A 26506-nucleotide genomic window follows, 5' to 3' on the forward strand; every position below is an offset into this window, starting at 1 on the left:
GGCTTTGTCCCTGTGTGGAAGGCAACCAATTCATGTGTCTTTCTCACATTGATGTTTCTCTCTTTGTGTCTCTCCCCCTCCCTTCCACTCTGTCTAAGAATCAGTGGACAAAATATCCTCTGGTGAGGATTAACAAAAATAAATAAATAAATAAATAAATAAATAAATAAATAAATAGTGCTGTCAAATGAAAATGTTCCCAGCTGTGAGTTTAACCCACTTGCAATGTGAAAAGAGTAACTAACTTGTAACACCCTAATGTAAGTTAGGAAGGGAGAACAGAACTATTGAAGGACAAGGACATAGGATAAATAAATTCTGATATAGGAAGGGGAAGGAATAGGTTCATAACTCTGGGCACTCCTCAGTACTCACTGTCTTTACATATTTCTTCCAAGCCTATTCCTTTTAGTACGTTGTAGGTCAGTAAACCTGGAAGACATTCTTGATATCTCCCTTTCACCACTCTAATCATTAATTCATATCAATTTTTTCAACTTTCACTTTTTATTTTGTAACTTAAAAAAAATCTTTATTGTTGAAATTATAACAGATGCCCCACTTTTTTTCCCCCATGGCCCCCTCCACCCGGTTCCTGCCCTGCCCCAGGCCTTTGCCACCCTATTGTCTGTGTCTATAGGCAATGCATATATGCATATAAGATCTTTGTTTAATCTCTTCTCGTCCCCCATGCCCTTCCCTCTGAGAATCATTAGTCTGTTCCATTTCCATGCCTCTGATTCTATTTTATTCACCAGTTTATTCTGTTCATTAGATTTCTTTCTTTTTTAAAGAATCCTCACCTGAGGATATTTTTCCATTGATTTTTAGGGAGAGTGGAAGAGAAGGAAAGACAGAGAGAAACATTGATGTGAGAGAAACACATCAATTGGTTGCCTCCTGCACGAGCCCCAAGCAGGGCCCAGGCCAGGAAGGAGTCTGCAACCAAGGTACATGCCCTTGACCAGAATCGAATCCAGAACCCTTTGGTCCCCAGGCCAATGCTCTATCCACTGAGCCAACCGGCCAGGGTTGTTTATTAGATTTCTTATTCATTTATTTTTATTTTTAGATTCTATTGTTGATAGACATATATTTGTTGACATTTTGTTGTTCATATTTTTGATCTTTTTCTTTTTCTCCTTCCTTTTCTTAAACACTTCATATAATACCGGTTTTGTGGTGAAGAACTCTTTTAGCTTTTTCTTGTCTGTGAAGCTCTTTATCTGACCTTCAATTCTAAATAATAGCTTTGCTGGGTAGAGTAATTGTGGTTGTACTAGTAGGTCCTGGTTAGTCATCAATTTGAATATTTCTTGCCACTCCCTTCGGGCCTGCATAGTTTCTGTTGAGAAATAAGCTGACAGTTGTATGGGCACTCCCTTGTAGGGAACTAACTGATTTTCTCTTGCTGCTTTTAAGGTTCTCTCTTTGTCTTTAACCATTGGCATTTTAATTATGATGTGTCTTGGTGTGATCCTCTTTGGGTTCCTCTTGTTTGGGGTTATCTGTGCTTCCTGGACTTGTAAGTCTATTTCTATCACCAGGTAGGATAAGTATTCTGTCATTATTTCTTCAAATAGGTTTTCAAAATCTTGCTCTCTCTCTTCTTCTGGCACTCCCATAATGTGAATGTTGGTATGCTTGAAGTTGTCCCAGAGGCTCCTTACACTATCTTCATATTTTTGGATTCTTTTTTCATTTTGCTCTTTTGGTTGGATGTTTTTGCTTCCTCATATTTTAAATTGTTGATTTGATTCTCAGAATCCTATACTCCACTGTCAAATCCTTGTATATTATTCTTTATTTCAGTCAGTAGTGCTTAATTTCTGACTGGTCCTTTCCCATTTTGGGCAGGTTTCTAGTAGATTCTTGAGTAACCTTATAACTGAGGTTTTGAACTCTATATCCAGTAGTTTGCTTTCTTCCATTTCTTTCATTTGTGACATGTTTCTTTGTCTCTGCATTTTTGCTGCTCCCCTGTGTTTGTTTCTATGTATCGGGTAGAGCTTCTTTGTCTCTTTGAGTTGGTAGAGTGGCCTTGTGTAGTAGGTGTTCTATAGGGCCCAGTGGCTTAGCCTCCACAGTCACCTGAGCTGGAGCTCTTGGTGCACCCCTTGTGGGCTGTAAGTAGTCTTATTGTAGCTGAGACTTGATTGCTGTTGGTGTCACTGGGAGGAATTGATCTCCAGGCCAATTGGCTGTGAGGATCAGCTACAACTACAGTGGGAGAGTTGCTGTGCAGGAGCCACCCTTCTGGAGCAGGACTCGCTTCAGTGGGGCTTTGGTGCTCACTGAGTCTGCCCCTTGAGTGTGTTGCTTATGGATGTGTAGAGTTGTAATCTTGTATTGTCTGACACTGACCACTGGGTACACTGGTTCTTGGGTCTCCAGGGAGGTGTAAAGTCAGCCACTGCCTGGGGCCACCCAACAGGAGCTACAGAAATTTCTGCAGCTTCCTCCTCTTTGTATGGGGTTTGTAAGTGCTCAGATGAGGCCCAACTGTGAAACAAGGCAGGTTATTGCTGGTGCCAGGTCTTGGGCCTTTTATTGATAGATTTGGGGCTGCCTGACCCAGCTGAAGCTTGTTTGACAGATATTAGCTGTATGCAAAATCCACAGCACTCAGGTTAGGTGGGACTGCAAATTCGATGGGGTGGGGTCTCAGGGAATCACTAGGATGGAGAAAACAGAAATGGCTGCCAGTAAGCTCTGCTACTGGGACGGTCTCAGCATAGAAACAGTGATTCCTGTGAGCACCTCCATCTGGGAGAAAGCCACCCCTGAGTTCCTGCCCTGATGCCAGACAATCCCGTTCCTCCTCGTATGTGTCTGTGTCCTCAGAGCCTCACCCTGGTGCTGGAGTTCAGAGGAAGTAGGACCTTGTGAGTTCAGTTTGTGGTGCCAACCTTTTAAGAGGAGCAGCTGGGTCTCCAGCAGCCTCTGTGTAACTGAGCCCCAATCCACACTGGTTTTTACAGCCCATAGTTACAGGGACTTCTTTTCCCAGCTCTGGGACCCTGGGCTGGGGGTCTGGTGTGGGGTTGGGACCCCTTGTTCCTCTGGGTGGCCTCCTCAGTGATGTTCTCCCTCCCAATTAAAAAAGCGGCACACATGGGTGCTGGACCAGCCTGTTCCGTGCCTCTGAACCTCCTACCAGTCTCAGTGTGCATTCTTCTTTACTTCTCTAGTTGTATGACTTCCATTCAGCCAGGTTTCTGGCAGTTCTGGATGATGGTTGTTCTGTATTTTAGTTGTAATTTTGATATGGTTGTGGGAGGCGGTGAGTACAGGTGTTTACTTACACTGCCATCTTGGTCTCCCTCAATTCATATCAATTTTAAATTTTAACATATTTCAAAGCCATCTACTTCTCTTCACTTCCATAGCCATTACCCTAGTCCAGACAAGCATCACTTCTCTTATGTGTTACTTTACTGCATAAGTCTTCTAACGCATTTTCCTGCTCCCATTTTACCCTTTTCCCACCCATTCTCCACCCTGCAGCCAGGGTGATCGCCCTAAAAGGAGAATGTGATCACGTGACTCCTCTGATTAAAACATTTCAATGGAGTTCTGTTGCTTGCTAGGTAGAGTCCAGCATTACTTAGCACAGCTTTCAGAACTCTCCAGACAGGACCCAGCTCCTACATCTCCAGGTATGTCACATCTCCCACCCAAGCTAATGTTTCCCACTCATATTACACTCTAACCAAAACTAACTGCTCCTTGTGATTTGTTGAACTCATGTTTCTGATCTTTTACACTAGAGGCTTGTTCTCCCTGGGACCCCCCTCCAATTTCTTTACCTTCTACCTAGTTTGGTCCTCTTAGTCTTTTAAGGGTCAGCTCGTGTGTCACCTACTCCAAGTCTTCCTTGACCCCTTCCCTCCTCCTGAGTCTGGGTTAGTTACTTTTCTGCCAGGCAACCACGGTACTTATGCATCTTTCAAGAAATGTACCAATCATATTGTCTTATAATTACTTGTTTTCTTATCTATATCTACCAATAGACTGTGAGTTTGTGTTTCATGAGGGCAAAGACTGTATAATTATGCATTGTTATAGCTCTAGTCCCTAACACAATAGCTGTCAATCAGAAATACTCAGTAAATATTTGTTGAATGAATGAACAATATCCAGATGGTGTGGATAGCTAGGGGAATAACTGCTGTTCTTCGCAAAAGGGAAAACTGAAAATAAACTGGAAAAGGATAAATAAAAAATCAGAAAAATTCTGAAAAAAGCACATTTGAGGAGGGATAAGGTCTATCAGATTAAAACATGGTATGATGCTACCTTAAAACAGTTGAGTTCTTGGCCCAGCTGGCGTGGCTCAGTGGTTGAGCATCAACCTGTGAACTAGGAGGTCACGGTTTGATTCCTGGTCAGGGCGTATGCCCAGGTTTCAGGCTTGATCCCCAGTGTGGGGCATGCAGGAGGCATCCAATCAATAATTCTCTCTCATCAATGATGTTTCCATCTCTCTTTACCTCTCTGAAAGAATAAAATATTTTTAAAAAACATTTGAGTTCTAACTCACTGATGTCTGTTTTCACCACTTTTACTCAACATAGTACTGGAAGTTCTAGCCACAGTGATCAGACAAGAAGAAAAAATAAAAGGCATCCAAATTGGAAAGGAAGAAGTAAAACTCATTATTCACAGATGACATGATATTGTATATAGAAAACCCTGGAGACTCCATCAAAAACTGACTAGATCTAATAAATACATTCAGCAAAGTGTCAGGATACAAAATTAATATTCTGACATCAGTGGCATTTTTATATACCAATAATAAACTATCAGAAAGAGAAACCAAGAAAATAACCCCATTTACTATTACAACAACACCACCAATGAAAAGGTACTTAGGAATAAATTTAACCAAGAAGATAAAAGACCTGTATTTGGAAAACTATAGGACACTGAAGAAAGAAATTGAAGAAGATAAAAATAAGTGAAAGCATATATACCATCTTCATGGAAGAATTAACATAATTAAAACATACATCCTACCCAAAGCAATCTATAGATTCAACACAATTCTTATTAAAATACCAATGGCATACTTCACAGATCCAGAAGAAATATTCCAAAAATTTATATGGAACCAACATAAGACCCCTAATAAACTCAGCAATCTTGAGAAAGAACAACAAAGTTGGAGGGATCACGATGTTAAATATCAAACTGTATTACAAGGCCATTGTAATCAAAATAGCCTGGTACTGGCATAAGAACAGACATATATATCAATGGAATAGAACAGAGAGCCCAGAAATCAACTGACATCTCTATAGTTAATTAACTAATATTAGACAAAGGAAGCATGAGCATACATTAAAGTAAAGACGATGTCTTCAATAAGTGGTGTTGGGAAAATTGGACAGGTACATGTAAAAAAGTGAAACTAGGCTGTTACATCACACACAAGAATAAGCAAAAAATGTATTAAAGACTTAAATGCTAGACTAAAAACCATAACAATCCTAGAAGAAAACATAGGCACTAAAATCTCAGACATTTCTCATAGCAATATTTTTTTTTCTAATATATCTCCTTGGGTATGGAAAACTAAATTAAAAAATAAACAAATGGGACTGCATCAAAATAAACAGTTTCTGAACAGGAAAGAAAATCATCAACAAAATGGGGAAAAAAAACCCACCAACCCACTGAATGGGATAACATATTTGCCAAGGATACATCTGATAAGGGGTTAATATCCAAAATTTATAAAGAAGTATAAAACTCAACACCAAAAAACCCCCCACAAAAAAACACAATCCAATTTAAAAATGGACAAAGGACCTGAATAGACACTTCTCCAAGGAGGACATACAGATGGCCAATAGACACATGAAAAGATGCTCAGCATCACTAATCAGAGAAATGCAAATTGAAACTACACCGAGGTATTACCTCACACCTGCCAGAATGGCTACTATCAATAAATCAGCAAGTAAGTGCTGGTGAGGATGTGGAGAAAAGGGAACCCTTGTGCACTATTGGTGGAAATGCAGACTGGTGCAGCCACTGTGGAAAATAAAAATGGAACTGCCTTATGACCCAGTGATTCCACTTTTGGGAATTTATCTAAAGAAACCAAAAAAATTAATTCAAAAGAATATATGCACCATTATGTTCATATAATGGTGCATATATTCTTTTGAATATATGGACAAGATTTGGAAGCAGCCCAAATATCCATCAGTAGGTGAGTGGATTAAAAAAAAAGCTATGGTACATTTACACAATGGAATACTACTTGGTCATATAAAGAAGGAACTTTTACCCTTTGCCACAGCATGGATGAACCTGGAGATTATTATGCTAAGCAAAATAAGCCAGTCAGAGAAAAACAAGTACCATATGAACTCACTTATATGTGGAAGCTAATGAACAAAATAAACTGATGAACAAAACAGAGCCACAGGCATGAACACATGGAACAGACTGACAGAGGACAGGGGTGGGGTGGGGGGACTGGATGAGAGAAGGTGAAGAGTTTATCCAAATAACATATATGCATAGCCAATGGACACAGACAACAGTGTGGTGGGGCAGGGGCTGGGTGGAGGTGAGTAAATGGGGGGAGAATGGAGGACATCTGTAATAGTGTCAACAATAAATTTAAAAAAGAATATAGAAAAGAAAAAAAATAGTTGGGTTCTTAAAAAAAATCAATGTCTATTCACAATCTTTATTACATGTGGGAAATTAGAATATTTTAAAGATGGCATATCAAATCAATAGGAGAAAAAGATGGATTACTCAAAAAGCATATTTGCATAATGGGCTAGCTGAATTCTCAAACTTACTCTTTTCATCAAAATTAATTCTAGATGAATCCAAGATTTTAATGTGAAAAATGAAACCCTAAGAGTACTAAAAATATGAGAGAATTTAAATACATATAATCTTGAAAGGGGGAATGCCTTTGGTAAGCAGGTTAACAATCCAGAAACCACTTAAAAATTGATAAATGTGACTAGGTAAAAATTTAAAACTTCTGCATAGCAAAACTACATAAACAAAGTCAAAAGACAAATGACAAACTGCAACAAGATATTTGCAACACTTATGACAAAGGACTAATTTCTAAAGAGCTCAAATAAATCAACAAGAAAAATGCCAACAACCCAAAGGCAAACAAGCAAATGATAGGAATAGGCAGTTCACCAAAAATGAAGTACAAATGGGAACTACACATATAAAAAAATATTCACCCCTGCTCCTAAACAAAAGAATGTAAATCAAAACTGCAAGATGCCCTTTTTTACCTACCAGACTGGCAAACATTTTAAAAGGTTTATAATATCCAGTATTGATGAGGGTACAAGGAAACAGGCAATTTAGCTATTACAGTTGACGCTTGAACAATGTAGGGGTTAGAGGTGCCAATCCCCATGAACAGTTGAAAATCCACATATAATGTAAATTTGCTCTCGGCATCCGTGGATTCACAACTTTGAATCAAAAATACTGTTTTTGATCCACAGTTGGTAGAATCTGTGGATGTGAAACCTGGGGATATGGAGGACCAACTGTATACTTATTGAAAAAAAATCCACATGTAAGTGAATCTACACAGTTCAAACCCATGTTGTTCAAGGGTTAACTATAATTTTTAATGTACATATCATCTGACCTAGCAATTCCACGTATATAGCATAGTAATTAAGAGCACAGGATCTGGAGTCAGACTGCCTATGTTCAAGTTTTATATCTACAACTAAACTTTGCAGTCTTGGGAAAGTTCCTCAACATTGTTAAGCCTATTTCCTTATCTGCAAAATAGGGATAATCATAGTATTTTCTTAATCTGCTTGGACTGCTCTAACAAAATACCACAGACTGGGTGGATTATAAACAACAGAAATTAATTTATCAGTCCTAAAGTCTGAGAAGTCCAAGATGAAGGTGCCAGCATGGTCAAGTTCTGGGGAAGGCATTCAGGTTGCAGGAAGCCTCCTTCTTGCTATAAGTTAACATGATTAAAGAGGCACAAAGGTCTCTCAGGCTTCTTTTGTAAGGACACATCCCATTCATAAAGGTTCTGCTCTAATGACCTAACTACCTCCCAAAGTCCTCACTTTCTAATACCTCTAATGGCATTAGGGCATTAGGGCATATGGGCATTAGGATTTCAACATATGAATTTTGGGGGCACACAAATATTCAATCTATAGCAAGTACTTACCTCATAGAGTTGTTGTAGGCATGAAATGAGATAGGGCATATAAAATGCTTACCACAGTCCCTAGTACATAGTAAGCACACAATGATGCTAGCTATTATTATTATTATTGTGCCCAAAGAGGCATTTATTAGTATATTTATTGCAGTATTGTTTATAATAGCAAAAATACCCACTCTAGAAATACCTAAATACCCACCAATAAGTAATCTACACTAATAAAAGACAAACATGCAAATTGACCTTGCCTTTGCTATGCCTTAAGCCATGCCCACCAGCCAATCAGAGCGACTATATGCAAATTAACCCAACTAAGATGGCGGCTGGCAGCCATGGAGCTGGAGCAAGCAGGAGGCTTGGTTATCCCAATGATGGAGGAAGCCAAGCTTCCCACCTGCCATGGCCAGCTCTGAGCTCCACCCAAAGCAACAAAGTTTCAATTATAGAAGGTAAATAAACCCCAGATACTTGCTTCCAGCTGGTCATGGCCAAGGAGCTGGAGCGAGCAGGAGGCTTGGGTTGCCCCTGGCGATGGAGGAAGCCAAGCTTCCTTCCCGCCCGCCCTGGCTGGCTCTGAGCTGCTCCAAGGTTACAAAGTTTCAATTATAGAAGGTAAATATATCCCAGAAAAAAAGAAAAAAGAAAAAAAGGAGAGGCTGGGAGCTTCCATTGCCGGGGGGCGGGGGGGGGTTGGCCAGCCTGAAAACGGCCCTCAGCCCCTCACCCAGACTGGCTAGGCACCCCAGTGGGGCCCCTCCATGCTAAAGGGGGTGTGGCCAGCCTGAAAACAGCCATCAGCCCCTCACCCAGGCTGGCCAAACCTCCATGGGGTGAGGGTCCCCACTGGGGAGGGCTTGACCAGCCTGCAAACAGCCATCAGTCCCTCACCCAGGCTGGCCAGACACCCCAGTGGGGACCCCCACCCTGAAGGGGGTGTGACCAGCCTGCAAACAGCCATCAGCCTTTCACCCAGGCTGGCCAGGCACCCCAGCAGGACCCCCACCCTGATCCGGGACACCCTTCAGGGCAAACCAGCCAGCCCCCACCTGTGCACCAGGACTCTATCCTATATAATCTAAGGGTAATATGCAAATTGACCCTAACAGCAGAAAGACTGGGAATGACTGGTCACTATGACACACACTGACCACCAGGGGCCAGACGCTCAATGCAGGAGCTGCCCCCTGGTGGTCAGCGCGCTTCCACAGGGGTAGCTCTGCTCAGCCACAAGCCAGGCTGATGGCTGCCAGTACAGTGGTGGTGGTGGGAGCCTCTCCCACCTCCTCAGCAGCGCTAAGGATGTCCAACTGCAGCTTAGACCTGCTCCCCGCTGGCAAGTGGATATCACCCAAGGGCTCCTGGGCTGCCAGAGGGATGTCTGACTGCCAGTTTAGGCCCAATCCCCCGGGGAGTTGGCCTAAGCCAGCAGGTGGTCATCCCCCGAGGGGTCCCAGACTGTGAGAAGGCACAGGCTGGGCTGAGGGACCCCCCTGAGTGCACAAATTTTTGTGCACCAGGCCTCTAGTTGGTTTAATAAATTATGATAGACAGTGTAGTGCTATGCAACCTAATACTAATAAGAATTAGATGAGATACATATGTATGGATCAATATGAAAAAAATCTCTAAGCTATGAACTGTATAAAATGTATAATTCATATAATTCCATTTTTATGAATTAGGAATTATATGCCTCTCTATAGACATACACATATGTATGTGTGTATTTTTCTTCTTAAAGGTTATTCAAGATCCTGTAAATAGTGTTTTTCTTTGGAGAAAAGGTCTGGTGGAGATAGATGGAAAGAAGGAAGGGAGAGTTTTGGTTTTCATTTCATACTTTTATGCACTGTTTGATTTTTTCCATCATGTACATATATACCCATATTTTAAATTTAAAGAAATGATCTGATCCTGTCACTCTTCATAATCCTCTAATGCAGCGGTTCTCAACCTGTGGGTCTCGACCCTGTTGGCGGTCAAACGACCCTTTCACAGGGGTCACCTAAGACCATCCTGCATATCAGATATTTACATTATGATTCATAACAATAGCAACATTACAGTTATGAAGTAGCAAAGAAAATAATTTTATGGTTGGGTCACAACATGAAGAACTGTATTTAAAGGGCCAGAAGGTTGAGAACCAGTGCTCTAATGGCTTTCCACCTCATTCTGAATAAAAGCCTAAGTCATTCCAATGGCCTTCAAGGTCCTCATGATCTGACCTGTAGCTCTGCCATTAGCTCTCGAATCTCATCTCTTGCCTTTCTTTCCATCACTTACTCTGCTCCAGTCACACTGGCCTCCACACTGTTCCATAGATGTGTCAGACAGAGTCCCCCACCTCACAACTTGATATTTCCCTCTACCTTTGAAGTTACTCACATGGCTCACTCTCTCGCTGTCTTTGATTCTTAACTCAAATGCTGCATTCTTAGTGAGTCCTCCTCTGTCCTTTTCCCATTTAGAATTACAACTCCTGACATCTCTATCTCCATAACCTGCTTAATTTTTTTCCATAGTGTTAATAACAATCTATTATACTATATACAGATTCAGACAAAAGTAGGTTTACAGTTGTTTGTAAAGAATAATACAAGAATAAACTCTGTGTTACATGTACACAACTGTAACCCTACTTTTCCCCGACCTTGTATATTCCTCACTACTTGATGTCCTGTCTTTCTCCACTATCATGTAAGATTCATAAGGACAAGGATTTTTGTCTGTTTTGTTCTTATTCATTGTTCTATATCTAGTGCCTAGTGTTTCGCAAATAGTATGTACAGTCATCCCCTTTACCCACAGGGAAACATTCTAAGACCCCTAGTAAATGCCTGAAGCTGGGATTAGTACAGAACTATGCTTTTTCCTATGCATACATAGCTATGATGAAGTTTAATTTATAAATTAGGCACAGTAAGAGATGAACAATAATAACATAATAAAATAGAATAATTTTAACAATACTAGGGGCCTAGTGCACGAATTCGTGCACCTTGAAAGGAACTGTGGACTACGAGGCTGCGGTGGGCACAGGGGAGGGTCTTGGCTCATACTCTGCATCCCTGCCAGGACCCTCCCGCCACAGCCCCTGGTCCCCTGTCTGCTGGCAGCCCAGCTCCCGCTGAGGGCACCAAGTGATTGGGACTGGTGCCAGCAGCAGGTGCAAGTGGGGCCAGCGCTGTCAGCAGGTATGAGCACTGCTGCTGCCCTGATTGCCCCTCAGGAGCAGGGGGAGGTGGAGAAGCCCTCAGGGGTGATTGGGGCCAGAAGCTGCTCACATCCACTGAAGGTGCCAACCAATTGGGACTGCTGCTGGGTGTTGGCAGCAGGTGTGAGCAGTGGTGCCTGCTGTGGATGCAAGCAGGGCTGGTGCTGACAGCAGGTGTGAGAGGCGACTGCCAGCCCCAATCACCCCTCAGGAGCAGGGGGAGGTGGAGAAGCCCTGAGGGGCAATCGGGACTGGCAGCCACTGCTCGCACCCGCTGATGGCACCAAGCAATTGGGACCAATGCCGGGCACCGGCAGTGGGTGTGAGTGCCAGGCAGGACTGTATTGTTTGGGAGCAAAAAATTTTCAGTAACCACCAGAGGCTTGCCCCAATGACAGTGACTGGCACCCTGCCTTGGTCTGGCACCCCCAATCACCTGCTCCACCATCCTGCTATGGCCAATGCCCACAATGTTCTGGGCATGCCCCCTGGTGGTCAGTGCACATCATAGCGATTGGCTGTTTGGTTGTTCCGCCATTTGGTCTATTTGCATATTAGGGTTTTATATATATACTAGAGGCCCATTGCATGAAGAGATTCGTGCAATAGGCCTTCCTTCCCCTGGCTGCCGGCACCAGTTTCCCTCCGGGACCCGAGACCCTGGCCTTTGGTCTGGCCATAGCGGAGAAGCCAAGCCTCGAGGCTTCTCCACTCCAACTGCAGCAGAGAAGCCAAGCTTCTTCAGTCTTCAGTCGTCTTCAGTCTTCAGTCTTTAGTCTTCGCTCCGTGCCTGCATATGCAAATTAACCGCCATCTTTGGTGGGCTAATTTGCATACTCATCCTGATTGGCTGGTGAGCATACTGTAGTCACACCAATTTGCATGTTTCTCTTTTATTAGTGGAGATAGATACTGTAATAAAAGTTATGTGAATGTGGTTTCTTTCCACCACCCCTCTCTCTCTCTGCTAATTAGCCAAAAATTATTTTTTCTTTTTTTTAAAATTTCACATATAGAAGATTCATTCTTACTATAGATCATAGCAACCTCAGCATACATTTCTTTTCTTTTCTTATTAAGTGGAGAACTTTCACCTTTTCACTTAAATACTTTACGGCTTCTCTTTGGCATATCAGAATTGTCAGCATCACTCACTACTCTTGTACTTTGGGGCCTTTATTAAGTAAAATCAGGGTTACTTGAACACAAACACTGAAATACTGCCACAGTCGATCTGATTACCAAGAGGACTATTAAGCTGATACAGCATGGACTCACTGGACAAAGGGATGATTCACATGTCAAGTGGGAAGGAACTAGATGTCATGATATTTCATCACACTATTTGGAACATTGCACAATTTATAACTTATAAATTGTCTATTTCTGGAATTCTTCATTTAATATTTTCAGATCATGGTTGAACACAGGTAACTGAAGCCACAGAAAGCAAAACCACAAATAAGGGGGGGACTACTGTACTAAAAAAATATTTGAATGAGTAAATACATGAGATTTCCTGGCAAGAAGGAACCTAGGAACTCAGACCTCCATTATCCTTATTCCAGATCTTCTTTGGGATTCTCTCTTAATTCTTCTCTTTGAATTTCCAACTTGTCTTTAACATTGTGCATGGCACAGAGCTCAAAAATATTTATTGAAGAATGGATTTATATGGACCAAGTCTGAGATATGAGTGATTGGTAAGAATAAAAGGCCAGGAGTATTTGAGTTTTATTAGAAATCAAAACATATTGGCAAAGGGATTAGCCAGTTTCTTGGAGTCCCTGAGATCTCCCTACAGTAAACTGGTACATTTTTCATAAACATTGGGGACCCACCACCTTCACTTTCCATCTTCCATGAGCCTTGCATTGGATTTAAGATTATTATTAAATTTTCCCAGTTTTCAGGGTCTAAAAAGAGTGCATAAAAGGAAAAACAAAATCACAGTGCAAACAATGAATATAATTAAAGAATCACACACATAAATAGACATATACACACATAAATATGTACACACATTTTCATATATCAATTATCAGCAATATATAGAGTAATTTCTAAGCAACTCCCACAAACAACGATAATATTTTAAATTCTTAGAACAATGAAGTCCTTAAAAAAATTATCAGTTCTGCCAAGTCTTATGTCTTTTATGGGCCAATAATAGATAATTCCAGATCCAGGCATTTCTAGGTCACTCAAGTTGGTCTCTTCTTTTCCAAAGAGGCAGGAGACAGAGAAAACTTAATAGAATTATGTCTGTATGTGTGGGAGGGGCTGGGGTCACAATAAACCCATTCTGTTTTATTTAGATAAGCAGTGTGTGTGTGTGTGTGTGTGTGCGCGCGCGCGCGCTTGGGGGAGGCATCATTTATCTTGAGTAGTGGGGATAAAGGTTCTTAGAATCTTCTCACCTCCTATCCAATGTTCATACCAGATATTTTTCTTCCTCCAGCACTGACAGCAATACTCTTCCTTGGGCAGGTCAGAAATCTCTAGTGAAGACTGGTCATTTCTGGGAGGTGGGAAAGGTGGCTGCAGAGCTTAAAGCTGATGGCAATTTGGACTACCTGTGATATCAAACAACATCTCTTGACAGTATTCCCACTAAACTAGTGACTAACAAAAAGGTTAAAAGTATGAAAAAGCTAAGAGAGGAGAAAAATGGTGAAGTCAAATATATCAGCTTAAGAAAACCGAGTCATATTCTGAACAATAGAACAGACCTCAGATCATTTGACCATTATGGAGAAGAGAACTTACTTGTAACTCAGTGGTTTTCAAATTTTAACTTGTTTGTTAAAGGTCAGTTTCCTAGGCCTTGTTCCCATAGATTCTTATTCAGTTAAGTTGAAGAATGGCCTATGAATCTGCATTTATGAAATGCTCATAGGTCTTGCCAATGCTACTGGTTCTTCAAGGACCACACTTTGAGAACCACTGCTTTTAATGTGTTAGCTCAGCACTTCTCAAGTTTTAATGTGTATACAAATCATCTGAGGATCTTGTTAAAATGCAGATTCTGGTTCAGCAGATAGGGTGGGGCATGAGGCTCTGCATTTCCAACAGGCTTCCCTGGGGTGGCAGTGTTGTTGATCCACAGATAACACTTTGGCTAGTGTGAGTTTAGTTTATGTCCCCTATAATAGTTAATTTTATGACTGGGCCACAGAGTGCTCAGATATTTGGTCAAACATTATTCTGGCTGTGTGTCTAGGGTTGTTTCTGCATGAGATTAACATTTGAATACTTAGACTAAGCAAAGCAGATTGCCCTCCCCAATGTGGGTGGGCCTCATCCAATCAATTGAAGACTTGAATGGAACAAAGAGGTTCAGTAAGAGGAAACTCTTACTGACTGTTGAGCTTGGACATCCATCTTTCCCTGTCTTTGGACCCAAATTGAAGCATTGGCTTTTCTTGAGTCTCAAGCTTGCTTTGTTTTGAACTGAAACTTATGCCATCAGCTTTCTTGATTCTCAGATCTTTGGACTCATACAGGAACTACACAATTGGCTCTCCTGAGTCTCCAGCTTGCTGACTGTAGATTTTGGGACTTCTCAGCTTTCATAATTGCATGAGCCAATTTCTCATACTAAATTTCTATCTCTATCTGTCTACCTCTCTCACTATCTCATCTCTGTATCTCTGTATCTCTAGATCTCTATTTTATTGGTTCCATTTCTCTGGAGAACTCTAACTAATATGTCCCCAGATCTGATTTGAAAATCCATTCTCTCAGTGACTGGGCACTATATTTCCATGGCAGGAGATATTAATTTATATTAAGATTTTGGAAGCCTCAAGAATCGCACTCTTTGGAATTAGAAACAGGGGTCAAAATCTGCCATGGATTCATGGGTTCCCTGAACCCCAATAAACAAAACTAGTATTTACTGAACTGTCATTGGTGTACCAGGAACTATGCTAAAATTTACATGAATTACCTTTTTTTTAAAAATGCCTAGCAGGCCTTATTACCATGACAATTTTTTTTAATGAGAAGATGGAGACTCAAAGAGTTTTATTAAGTTAAATAAGAGAGACACAATTTTACTCCCTTCTTTAATTTACAAAAGAAATTGTGGTTAGTGTTTCAAGGGATTTTTGAACCCAGGCAGTTTTATGGCAAGCACAAGTTTCTATCTATACTATGATGCTGTCTTCCCTGCTGGTCACTTATGCCATTCATGATCCACATGAGGTGTACAAGGGAGATTTTAGAGCCACATCTGTCTGCTAGTTTTGCAGGAGACAAACTGAAAACTTACTTTGGTTTCCCTCTTGCTCAGTGATTATGGGTTGTTTACATATTAAAATGTGGCAATATTGCTCAGCTCCATATGGCTCATTTTGAGCCATGGCTGTATGTTGGGTTTCCTTGGTATAATCAGGTTACAGCCAGTACCTTCTTCATGCTCATATAATCCCAAAGATATGGGCTATTTTCAGTAGGCCAAAATCATTTATAGATTTTGTGTGCATGCCTCAACATTGTGATTATTAGTAGACATCAGCTTCCAGGATGTAAGATCTAGCATTTTGGACGATGGGCAGGAGCCTATAAATTTCAGTCCCAGACAATGTTTCCTGTATGTGTAGGTGGCAGCAAGAGAGTCAGGGACCAGCTGAAATAAACAGTTCCAGGAGTGGCTGAAGTCCAGATCCAATAGGAGATTTTTTTGAAGCTCCCATTTCTGAAACAATTCATAATTCTCAGAGAAGAGGAATGTGGCTATTTCAAAGCCAAAAACAAACCTTCTATGACTAAATTAAATCTGTCACAGAGGTAAAGCTCAAAACTAAAAACTGGCCCAGTAGCTATGATGATGCCCAATCCATCAGCAAATTCAAGGGTGAATTAGACAGCACACAGGATAGGAGACAGAATCAAATCAATGGAGTCAACTGGGCCCTTAACTGTCAGAATAAAAAATATTTCTCACTTCAACTGATAGCATTAAGATCCCAAGGTACTATGGCTCATTTATGGTTGTTATTGATACCTTTGTTTAGTGATCATATAAAATGTGTGTGTGTGTGTGTGTGTGTGTGTGTGTGTGTGTGTGTGTGTGTGTGTCCTTATCTCTTTTCTGTGTGGGCCTCCTCTCTCTTCCATGCAATTACTGCTGCACAAACTCAAAAATCTTTTGGGCTGCAAGTCTGAGTGGTTTGGCCAAGCATCCACCCTTTGTGCAAAGTAAGGTTTTAGTGAGGAAAAGGAACAAGAGTTGGGTGGCTTATAAGCTTTGGATGGATTTTTGCTGCTTTGGCCAAAGATGTTAGTGCTGCCAACCCCTCTATTTCTATGTGTCTGCATTTGATTTCTAATTCCAACCTTATCTCTGCTGAACTGAGGGATTTGTCTGCAATTGGACAGCTTAGATAGGGAAACACTGGGTTGTCAGAGGCCAGGTGTGGCAGTGGCAGCATCCATCTTGGTTCAGGATTCTAGGGAAAGCCTATGGAGGTGGATGGAGAGGTAGATGGAGAGTGAAAGACAGGAGGGGGTGGGCAGGCAGCTGAGGCTGCTGTGTCCTTCTTGCTTGAAACTATCCTTCCCTTTTTGATTTCCATAACAGGAATGGCCCACACTACATTATTTTAACATCTCAAACTTTGCAATATGAAATACCACCAGGGTAACTAATTCACAGCACACAAGAAAAGAGAGACTGGAAGGACCACTGTGTCCAGATCTTGAGTGCAGTGCAGCATCAGATTCTGATGCTTTGGAGCTTGTTTGTCCTAGGGAGCAAGATGGGGGGTCTCCTCATAAATATTGATCCATCTATCCTGCCCCCACCGCACCCTCAGCAATAACAACATTTGTAGGTGAAAAGATAGACCCATGGGAGAGGTTTCTCAAAACCAGAAAGCTGCACAAGTTTCTTTGAGAGGTTTGGAGGCTTGTGATGGCAATTTAAAAATTATTGGAGCCAAATCTGCATGTCACCTTAGCTCACAGATTTTCATTTGTTTGATTTTGATTTTGTTTTATTTTATTATGGCAAAAATGTCCCTTGAGTGGCTCCTGTTAGCTCAGTAAATTAAGGCCAGTGTGCACCTTTGTGCAAGAGAAAGGGTGTTGCTACACAATCTTTGGCCTGATGCCTTTTCAGGCACGTCCCCCCCCCCCCCCCCCCGCTTCCTTTAAGCAGGAAACCAGGTGTGTGTGTATTGGAGGAGATGGGCCTGATGAAAGAAAAAATAATGGGACCCAAGGTTCTCTTACTAGAGTTTTCAGTTTAGGGAAATCTGACCAAGTAGATAGGTCTAACAGCATTCTCCTAGCAGGGAAGGACAACACAGAACCCCAGGGGCAGTTCAGTGCAATGGAAAGAGAGTCAACCATTCTGGAGGGCTTCTTTTCCTTTGCTCCCTACTCTGCTTCTGCCTCTACAGCTGCATAGGCTGTTTTTGCTTCCTTTGGGACTCCAGGCAAAACCTCAGCCCTTTCTTTTATTTCTAAAAAATCTACTCATTGCTAGTATTCGTTATGTCTGGTGAGACTTTACTGATTTGGAGAGGAGGGTGCCAGGGAGGGGGTAATGGCACAGAGCCTTCCACCAACTCCCTGGCATTCTCCTCTTTCCTTCTCTTCTCTTTTTTACCCACCTTCCTCCTTGATTGTGTTCCTACCTGTCCCACAATTCCTCTCTCTCTATTAGAGAATCTAGTAGGTCAACCCATCAAGGTCTCAACAGAATTAAGAACCTTTCTTCCATGTGCCAATAACCACCCTCTTGAAAAGGAGGCTTGGATTATAAATAGCTATTTATTTTTCCTATATCATTTATTCTCATACCTTTCTATTAGATAGATGGAAAAACTGAGGTAATAGCCACCTAGCAATCCAACAGTGTTGCTCAGCAGAAGGTTCAACTCCTCTGTATAATTAGCCTGGTTCTCTTTTCTTCAGAGCTTTCTCTTTTCTTTGTAGCAGTTTTACCAATTCTACATATTCTAATGTGGAATCTTTTATGAATGGTGGATGGTCTTGTTGTTATCCCCTAGGCTCCATGTTTCTCTAGGATCCCAGGAGAAAACACCATCTCCCCAAGAGCTGGGAACTCTTGGAATGCAGCCAAAGACCCTTCTAGGATTTACGATAGTTGTTTAGCTTGTTTGCCGTATATTTCCTATTTTTCAAAACCCACTTCAATACTGGATATGAAATAAGAAGTGGGAGGGATGAGCAGAAAAGGCTGAGAAAAGAACCCTTTCATAAAGGACTTTTTCAAAAAGTCAGATAGCCACCTACCACTCTGGTCAAGGCAGGAAACCAAATACTAGCCTTGTTCTGGAAAGACCTACTCCTCTCCTTGCACAAAAAACACCTGCCTCTGAATTCTGTCTGTAGGGGGACACAGCAGAACTGGGGGAGGTCCACAGAGAATGAATGCAGATGTGGACACAAAACCTAGGAGATTCTATCAGAGCCCGCTTGAGGCTTTGAAAGAGGTTCATTTAGAAAAACACAAATAAATGTGATATTATGCAAGGGGAAACAAATGTATGGAATTCATTATCCTTGAGAGTTAGTGTAAGCTGAAAGGATGTATAAATACCTTTTCATAAGGACTAGATACATTCATAAATTTATGCATAGCTGGTTACTAAGGGCAACTAGGATGTTTTCATAGGAAGCTGGAAACAGAAGAGGCTTTAGAGATCAGCTAATTTCTATCCCTCCAGCCCCCTCCCCCCACCTCTGCAGTGAGGGGGCATCATAAGGAGGCTCCTGGAGCCAAAGAGAGGACTAGTTGGGAAATGAGTGATTCTTAGTGGTCTCCCAGGCAACCCCCACCCCACCCCACCCATCTTTTTCTCAAAGTTAGGTTTTTAGAGATGGAGAGAGAGACCAAACAAGCTTAAAAATTTTTAATTAGCTAGAGGAGCCACATAGACTGTATGTGTAGAGCTTGGAGTGTGGGGGTTTGGGCAGAGGGTAGATATGCAAAGATAGATAAAAAGAGCCTATTTTTCCCTTGGAGAGATCCTAGACTAATAAAGGACATAAAAATAATAAAATCTTACAAGTTTATGTACAGCACACCAGGGTATACTGAGGGGGGTGGAGCAGGGCAAACTGGCCTCCGCATGTGAGAGAACCTAAAGTAAGTGGCAACATTTGGCTAAATACACTAAAAGGGGAACAGTTAGCCCTATCATCACACAGTCAGGCCTATATAGTCAGTTTAAAGCTCAAGGTTCTTCAGAAACATTGTAAATGGTGCCCCCCGGAGTTGTGCACTTCAGCAGCCCTCCTTAAAAAGTAGCTGCCACGACTCCCCCACTACTTGGGTTGCATAGCTATTTCACGTCAGAGTGGGTCTCTAGTTTGCCTTTACCACACTACCTTGACATGGAAGTTGGGTTATCAAAGACAGCCTGGTCCTCTCACAACACATGCCAAGAGACCCCTTCATCAGGGCCACAGCTAGCCAACACACATTAAAATTAGATGCTTCATTAATTAGAATTAGAAGTACTTCATTTTTTAAAAAAATATATATTTTATTGATTTTTTTACAGAGAGGAAGGGAGAGGGATAGAGAGTTAGAAACATCGATCAGCTGCCTCCTGCACACCCCCTACTGGGGATGTGCCTGCAACCAAGGTACATGCCCTTGACTGGAATCAAACCTGGGACCCTTTAGTCCGCAGGCCAATGCTCTATCCACTGAGCCAAACCAGTTAGGGCTAGAGGTACTTCTTTTGATGAATGAAAAAAAGGTTATCTCTTCCCCTAGGCAGATGCAGACTTCCACAGGGTGCTCAGCTTGGCAAGTAGATCTTGAGTTCAACTTCAGCTCTCACTGGCTTCCTCAACTGGTTGTCATGCATTGAACAAATTGCCAAACCCTAGGAGGTAGCCCCACCCATTAGGGACAAGAGTCCTGGGCTAAAGAGAAAGTGAAGTTAATCCAGAAAGTATCGTTGTTATAAAGCCACTCTACTGTCTGAGCCAATTCCTCCCTATCCTAGCTCCCAGCCCCTCGGGTGATGGCATCTCAGATGGGAGACACAGGCCCTGTCTAGGTTTTTTTTCTTCATATTTGAAGTCTGTAAAGTGATGTGGACTCCCTCAGGCTATAAAACAGTTCATGAACATAAGATGTTATTATATCACTATTAAATAAACAGTACAGCGATTAAGTTTTATTTGAAAAAATGAATCAGCTTCCTTCACACTCCTGGAAGTTCTCAAGTAAGGGGCCAAATTTCATTTTTCGTGCCTGTTGAATAAAAAGCTCACTCAGCTGCCTTGCTCCTAGCAAACCCTTCCAGTTTTGCCAGTCCGTCACCTCCTCAATTTTGGCGGGGCCTCAGCAGCCAAGAGGAGTCAGCTTCCTCCACTTATAATTTTCTGAGGGACTGTGAGACCAGAACTAAGTCTCATCCCTTCCTCTCTGGTCTATGAAACTTTTGCAGTATGTAGCATGCTCAGATCGGCTTCTTTTAGAATTATGACCAATTAAGCACAACAGAAAATCTTGAAATTGAGCCTGTCTATGCTCTTTCTTCTATTGCTCCTCAATTTCCTAAGGCCCAGAACATGAGATTGAGCAAAAAGCCTGAGGTATTTATACATCCTTTCGGGTAGCTCAGTTGGTTGGAGTCTAGTACTATACACTAAAAGGCTGCAGGTTCGATTCCGGGTCAGGACACATACCTAAGTTGTGGGTTTGATCCTCAGTTGGGATGCATGTGGGAGGCAACTGAACAATGTTTTTCTCTCATCTCTCTCTCTCTCTCTCTCTCTCTCTCTCTCTCTCTCTCTCTCTCTCCTCTCTCTCAAATCAATGAACATATCCTTGGGTGAGGATTAAAATAAAGAAGAAGCCCAGGGGGAAATTTCTCCACTAGTCACATCACTCACTAGTGCCTGGAAGTCTCCATGAGTCTAATTTCTTCTTAATATGTGACTCCAAGATCCCTAGGTAATTACAAATTGCTCTGATAGGGAGAACACGTAGTATCAGTCATTGAAACTGCAGTGTGAATGTATTTTCCACATCTTTTTCCAATGAGACAGAAGGATATATGAATGAAGAGACATGCAAATATCCCACACTTTAATGGAATGGATGTACTTCACCAAAGGTAGTTGTAAAATGAATTCTAGTTTCACATTAGTTATTTTCCTTCTTCCTTCCTTCCTTCCTTCCTTCCTTCCTTCCTTCCTTCCTTCCTTCCTTCCTTCCTTCCTTCCTTCTTTCCTTTCTTCCTTCCTTCTTTCCTTTCTTCCTCCCTCCCTCCCTCCCTCCCTCCCTCCCTCCCTCCCTTCCTTCCTTCCTTCCTTCCTTCCTTCCTTCCTTCCTTCCTTCCTTCCTTCCTTCCTTCCTTTTCCCCTTCCATGGGAGGGCAATACAAATGGAATTATTATGGGGGACATTCTTTCAATAGAATCAAACTGTTATATAACAGTTCAGTGGGACTTTAGTGGTAGAGAGAAGAGAGGTTGTGAGAGGCAGAGGGGTTCCTGTGCCTATCTGAGATTGCCCCAAATGGAATTCAGTTGCTTGTGAAGCCTGAAATGCATATGGGGTTAAGACCATTGCTAGAGCCCAACACGGGCTATAGGTTTTAGTAGGAAGACTTTTTTTGCAGCTCTTTTGGAATCTAACTCTCCCTTTAAACATCAACTTTTATCTCCCATGCAATAACAGGAGTTTCTGTCTCCTCACTTGCACCGTCCAAAACTGTTGCTCACACATTCCCTCCACTTTTTAAACTTAACAGACTATTTTTAGAGCAGTTTTAGATTTACAGAAAAATTGAACGGAGAGAGCAGAGAATTCTATCCCCTCTTCCTCTGCACACAGTTGCCTCTATTATTAACATCTTGAATTAGTGTGGTACATTAGTTACAATTGATGAAGCAATTATGATACATTATTATTAATTAAAGTCCATAGTTTATATCAGTGTTCCATCCTTGTATTATATGGTTCTATGGGTTTTGACAAATGTATGACATGTATCCACAGTTACAGGATCATACAGATAGTTTCACTGTCTAGAAAAAAACACACACCCTGTCCTACACTTATTCATGGCTTCCCCTCACCTCCCAGACCCTGAAAACCATTAATCTTTCTACTCATTATGGTTTTGCCTTTTCTAATCCTATCTAATAATAGACACACATGGTAATTGACCATAGCGTCACTATGCCTCCCATTGGCTAATTGGCTCAATATGCAAATTAACCCAACCAAGATGGCGGCCAGCAGCCACGCAGCTGAAGTGAGCAGGAGGCTTGCTTGCTCCAGTGATGGAAGAATCCAAGGTTCCCCGCCTGCCGCGGCCCGGCTCTGAGCTCCAAAAGCAACAAAGTTTCAATTATAGAAGCTAAACAAACCCCAGATACCTGCTTTCAGTAGGCCGTGGCCTCAGAGCTGGAGCGAGCAGGAGCCGGCTCTCAGCTCCAGTGACGGCAACAAAGTATCAACTATAGAAGGTAAATAAATCCCAGAATAAAAAAAAAGAAAAAAAAGAGAGGCTGGGAACTTCAGTCACCAGCCAGCCTGAAAATGGCCTTCAGCCCCTCACCTAGACTGGAAAGGAACCCCAGTGGGGACCCCCACCCTAAAGGGGGTGTGGCCAGCCTGAAAACAGTCATCAGCCCCTCACCCAGGCTGGCCAGGCACCCCAGTGGGGACCCCCACCCTGAAGGGGGTGTGACCAGCTGCAAACAGCCATCAGCCCCTCACCTAGGCTGGCCAGGCACCCAAGCTGGATCCCCACCTTGATCCGGGACACCCTTCAGGGCAAACCAGCTGGCCCCCACCCGTGAAACCAGGTCCCTATCCTATATAGTAAAAGGGTAATATGCAACTGACCCTAACAGCAGAAAGACTGGGAATGACTGGTCACTATGACACACACTGACCACCAGATGCTCAATGCAGGGGCTGCCCTCTGGTAGTCAGTGCACTCCCACATCGGGGAGCTCTGCTCAGCCACAAGCCAGGCTGATGGCTGCCAGTACAGCGGTGGTGGTGGGAGCCTCTCCTGCCACCTCAGCAGTGCTAAGGATGTCCGACTGCAGCTTAGGTCTTCTCCCTGATGGCAAGTGGACATCCCCTGAGGGCTGCCGGGCTGCCAGAGGGATGTCTGATTGCCAGCTTAGGCCCAATCCCCCAGGGAGCAGGCCTAAGCCAGCATGTGGTCATCCCCCAAGGGGTCCCAGACTGCGAGATGGCACAGGTCGGGCTGAGGGACCCACCCCCCCAAGTGCACAAGTTTTTGTGCACCAGGCCTCTAGTATGTGATATAATTGCAATTGTGCAGTATGTAGCCTTTTCAGACTGGCTTCTTCCCATTGGAGATATGCATTTAAGTGATATCCATGTCCTTTTGTGGCTTGAGTGCTCATTTCTTTTCATTGCTGTATAATATTCTATTGTACAATGTACCACAGTTTATTTATCTATTTACCTATTACAATATATCTTGTTTGTTTCAAATTTTTGCCAATTATGAATAAAACTGCAATAAACATAATGTGCAGGCTTTTGTGTGGACATGAGTTTACAACGCATTTGGAAAATACGAAGTGTGGCTGCTGCATTGTATGGTAAGGCTATGTTTAGATTTGTGAGAAACTGCCAAATTGTCTTCCAAAGTGGAAGTACAATTTTGCATTCCAACTAGCAATAAGTGAGAGTTTCAGTTGTTCCACCTCCTCTTTGCCATCATTTGGCATTATTAATGTCTTGGATTTTAGCCATCTGAATAGGTGGGGTAGTTAGTGATATCTCATTATTGTTTTAATTTGCAATATCTTAATCTTATCTAATAAAAGAGAAACATGCAAATTGACCATACCTCGACTACACCCATAAGCCATGCTCACAAACCATGCCCACCAGCCAATCAAGAGTGAGTATGCAAATAAACTCAACCAAGATGGAGGCGACCACAGAGCTGGAGCAAACAGGAGGCTTGGGTTGCCCCTGGCAATGGAGGAAGCCAAGCTTCGCTCCTGCCCTGGCCGACTGTGGGCTCTGCTCAAGGCTACAAAGTTTCAATTATAGAAGATAAATAAATCCCAGATACCTGTTTCCATCTGCTGTGGCCTCTGCTAAAGGAGGGTCTGGGAGCCTGGGTTGCCCTGGGTTGTGGCCAGCTGGCAAACAGCCCTCAGCCCCTCACCCAGGCTGGCCAGGCACCCCAACAGGGACCCCCACCCTGAAGCAGGTGTGGCCAGCTTGCAAACAGCCCTCAGCCCCTCATTCAGGCTGGCCACGCCCCTTCAGCAGGGACCCTCACCCCATGGGGGCGTGGCCAGCCTGAAAACCACCACAGGCCCCTTGCACAGGCTGCCCCATGCCCCAAGGGAACCCCCATCCTGACCAGGACACCCTTCAGGGCAAACCAGCCTGCCCCCACCTGTTCACCAATCCTCTATCTATAGTATAATGAAAGGGTAATATGCTAATTAGACTGGGAGACCTTCCAGGAGACTTTCTGGACATTCTTCTGGACAAAGCCATGGTGGTGGGGCCGAGGTAGAGGCGGTTAGAGGCCATGGGGGGAGGGCAGTTGTGGGTGTTCAGGTTGGTGGGGGCGGGGCCATTGGGGGTAAGCAGACCAGCAGGGGGGCCAGTTGGGGGCAAGCAGGCCGTCAGTGGGGGTCAGTTGGAGGTGATCAGGACAGCAGGGGGCAATTTGGAGTGAGCAGGCCAGCAGGGGGGCAGTTGGGGGTGAGCAGGCCAGTGGGGAGGGAAGGTGGGGGTGAGCAGGCTGGTGGGGGGGCATTTGGGGGCAAGCAGGCCAGTGGTGGGGGGCAGTTGGGGGTGAGCAGGCCAGCAGGCAGAGTGGTTAGGGGCAATCATGCAGGCAGGTGAACGGTTAGGAGCCAGCAGTCCCGGATTGTGAGAGGATGTCCGACTTTTGGTTTAGGCCTGATCCCTGTAAACCAGCAGTAGGACATCCTTCGAGGGGTCCCAGATTGGAGAGGGTGCAGGCCAGGGTGAGGAACACCCCCACCCCCATGCATGAATTTCATGCACCGGGCCACTAGTGACATATAATGTGGAGCATCTTTTTATATGCCTATTTTTCATCTGTATATCTCCTTTGTCTAGATGTTTTTTCAGACCTTTCATCCACTTTTTAATAAGTTTTTTTCTTATTGTTGAGTTTTAAGAGTTCTTTTAAATTTGGGTATCAGTCTTTTATCTAATTTGTTTTGCAAATATTTTATCCCAGTCTGGGACTTTTTTTTCGTTCTCTTAACATCCTCTGTATTTCACAGAGGAGATGTTTTTAATTTTAATGAAGTCCAACTTACTGTGGTTTTTTTTTTCTCTCATGGGCCATGCTTTTGGTGTTTTATGTAAAATGCCATCATCTGGATTTTCTCTTATGTTATTGTCTAAAAGTTTTATGGTTTTACATTTTATATTTAGGTCTAGGATCCATTTTGAGTTCATTTTTGTGAAAGTTATAAGGTCAGTGTCTAGGTCCACTTTTTTTTGCTTATGGAATGTTCAGTTGTTCCAGCACTACTTGTTGAAAAGACTATTCTTTTCCTATTGAATTGCTTTATCTTTTGTCAAAGATAAGTTCACTGTATTTGCATGGATCTATTTTTGGAAATTCTATTCTGTTATATTGGTCTGTCCTTTCTTTTGCCAATATGATACTGTCGTAATTAAGCCTTGAAGTTAGATAGTTTCAGTCTTCTGAATTTGCTCTTCTTCTTTAATATTTATTGGTTGTTCTGAGTATTTAATATTTCCATATAAAATACAGAATCAGTTTGACAATATCCACAAATTAACTCCCTAGGATTTTGATTGAGTTTGAGTTGAATCTATAGATGAAATTAGGAAGATCATTGCATCAATGTTTATGAGAGAGATTGGTCTGTAGTTTTCCTTTCCCATAATGTCTTTGTTTTGATTTAAAATTAGGGTAACTCTGGCTTCATAGGGCAAGCTAGGAAAGATTTCCTCTGTTTCTATTTTCTGAAACACGTTGTAGAGAATTGATATAATTTCTTTCTAAGTGTTTGGTTGAATTCACCAGTAAAACCATCTGGGCCTGCTGCTTTCTCTT

This window comes from Myotis myotis, unplaced genomic scaffold, assembly GCF_014108235.1.
Source record: "Myotis myotis isolate mMyoMyo1 unplaced genomic scaffold, mMyoMyo1.p scaffold_m19_p_4, whole genome shotgun sequence".
Lineage (NCBI taxonomy): Eukaryota > Metazoa > Chordata > Mammalia > Chiroptera > Vespertilionidae > Myotis > Myotis myotis.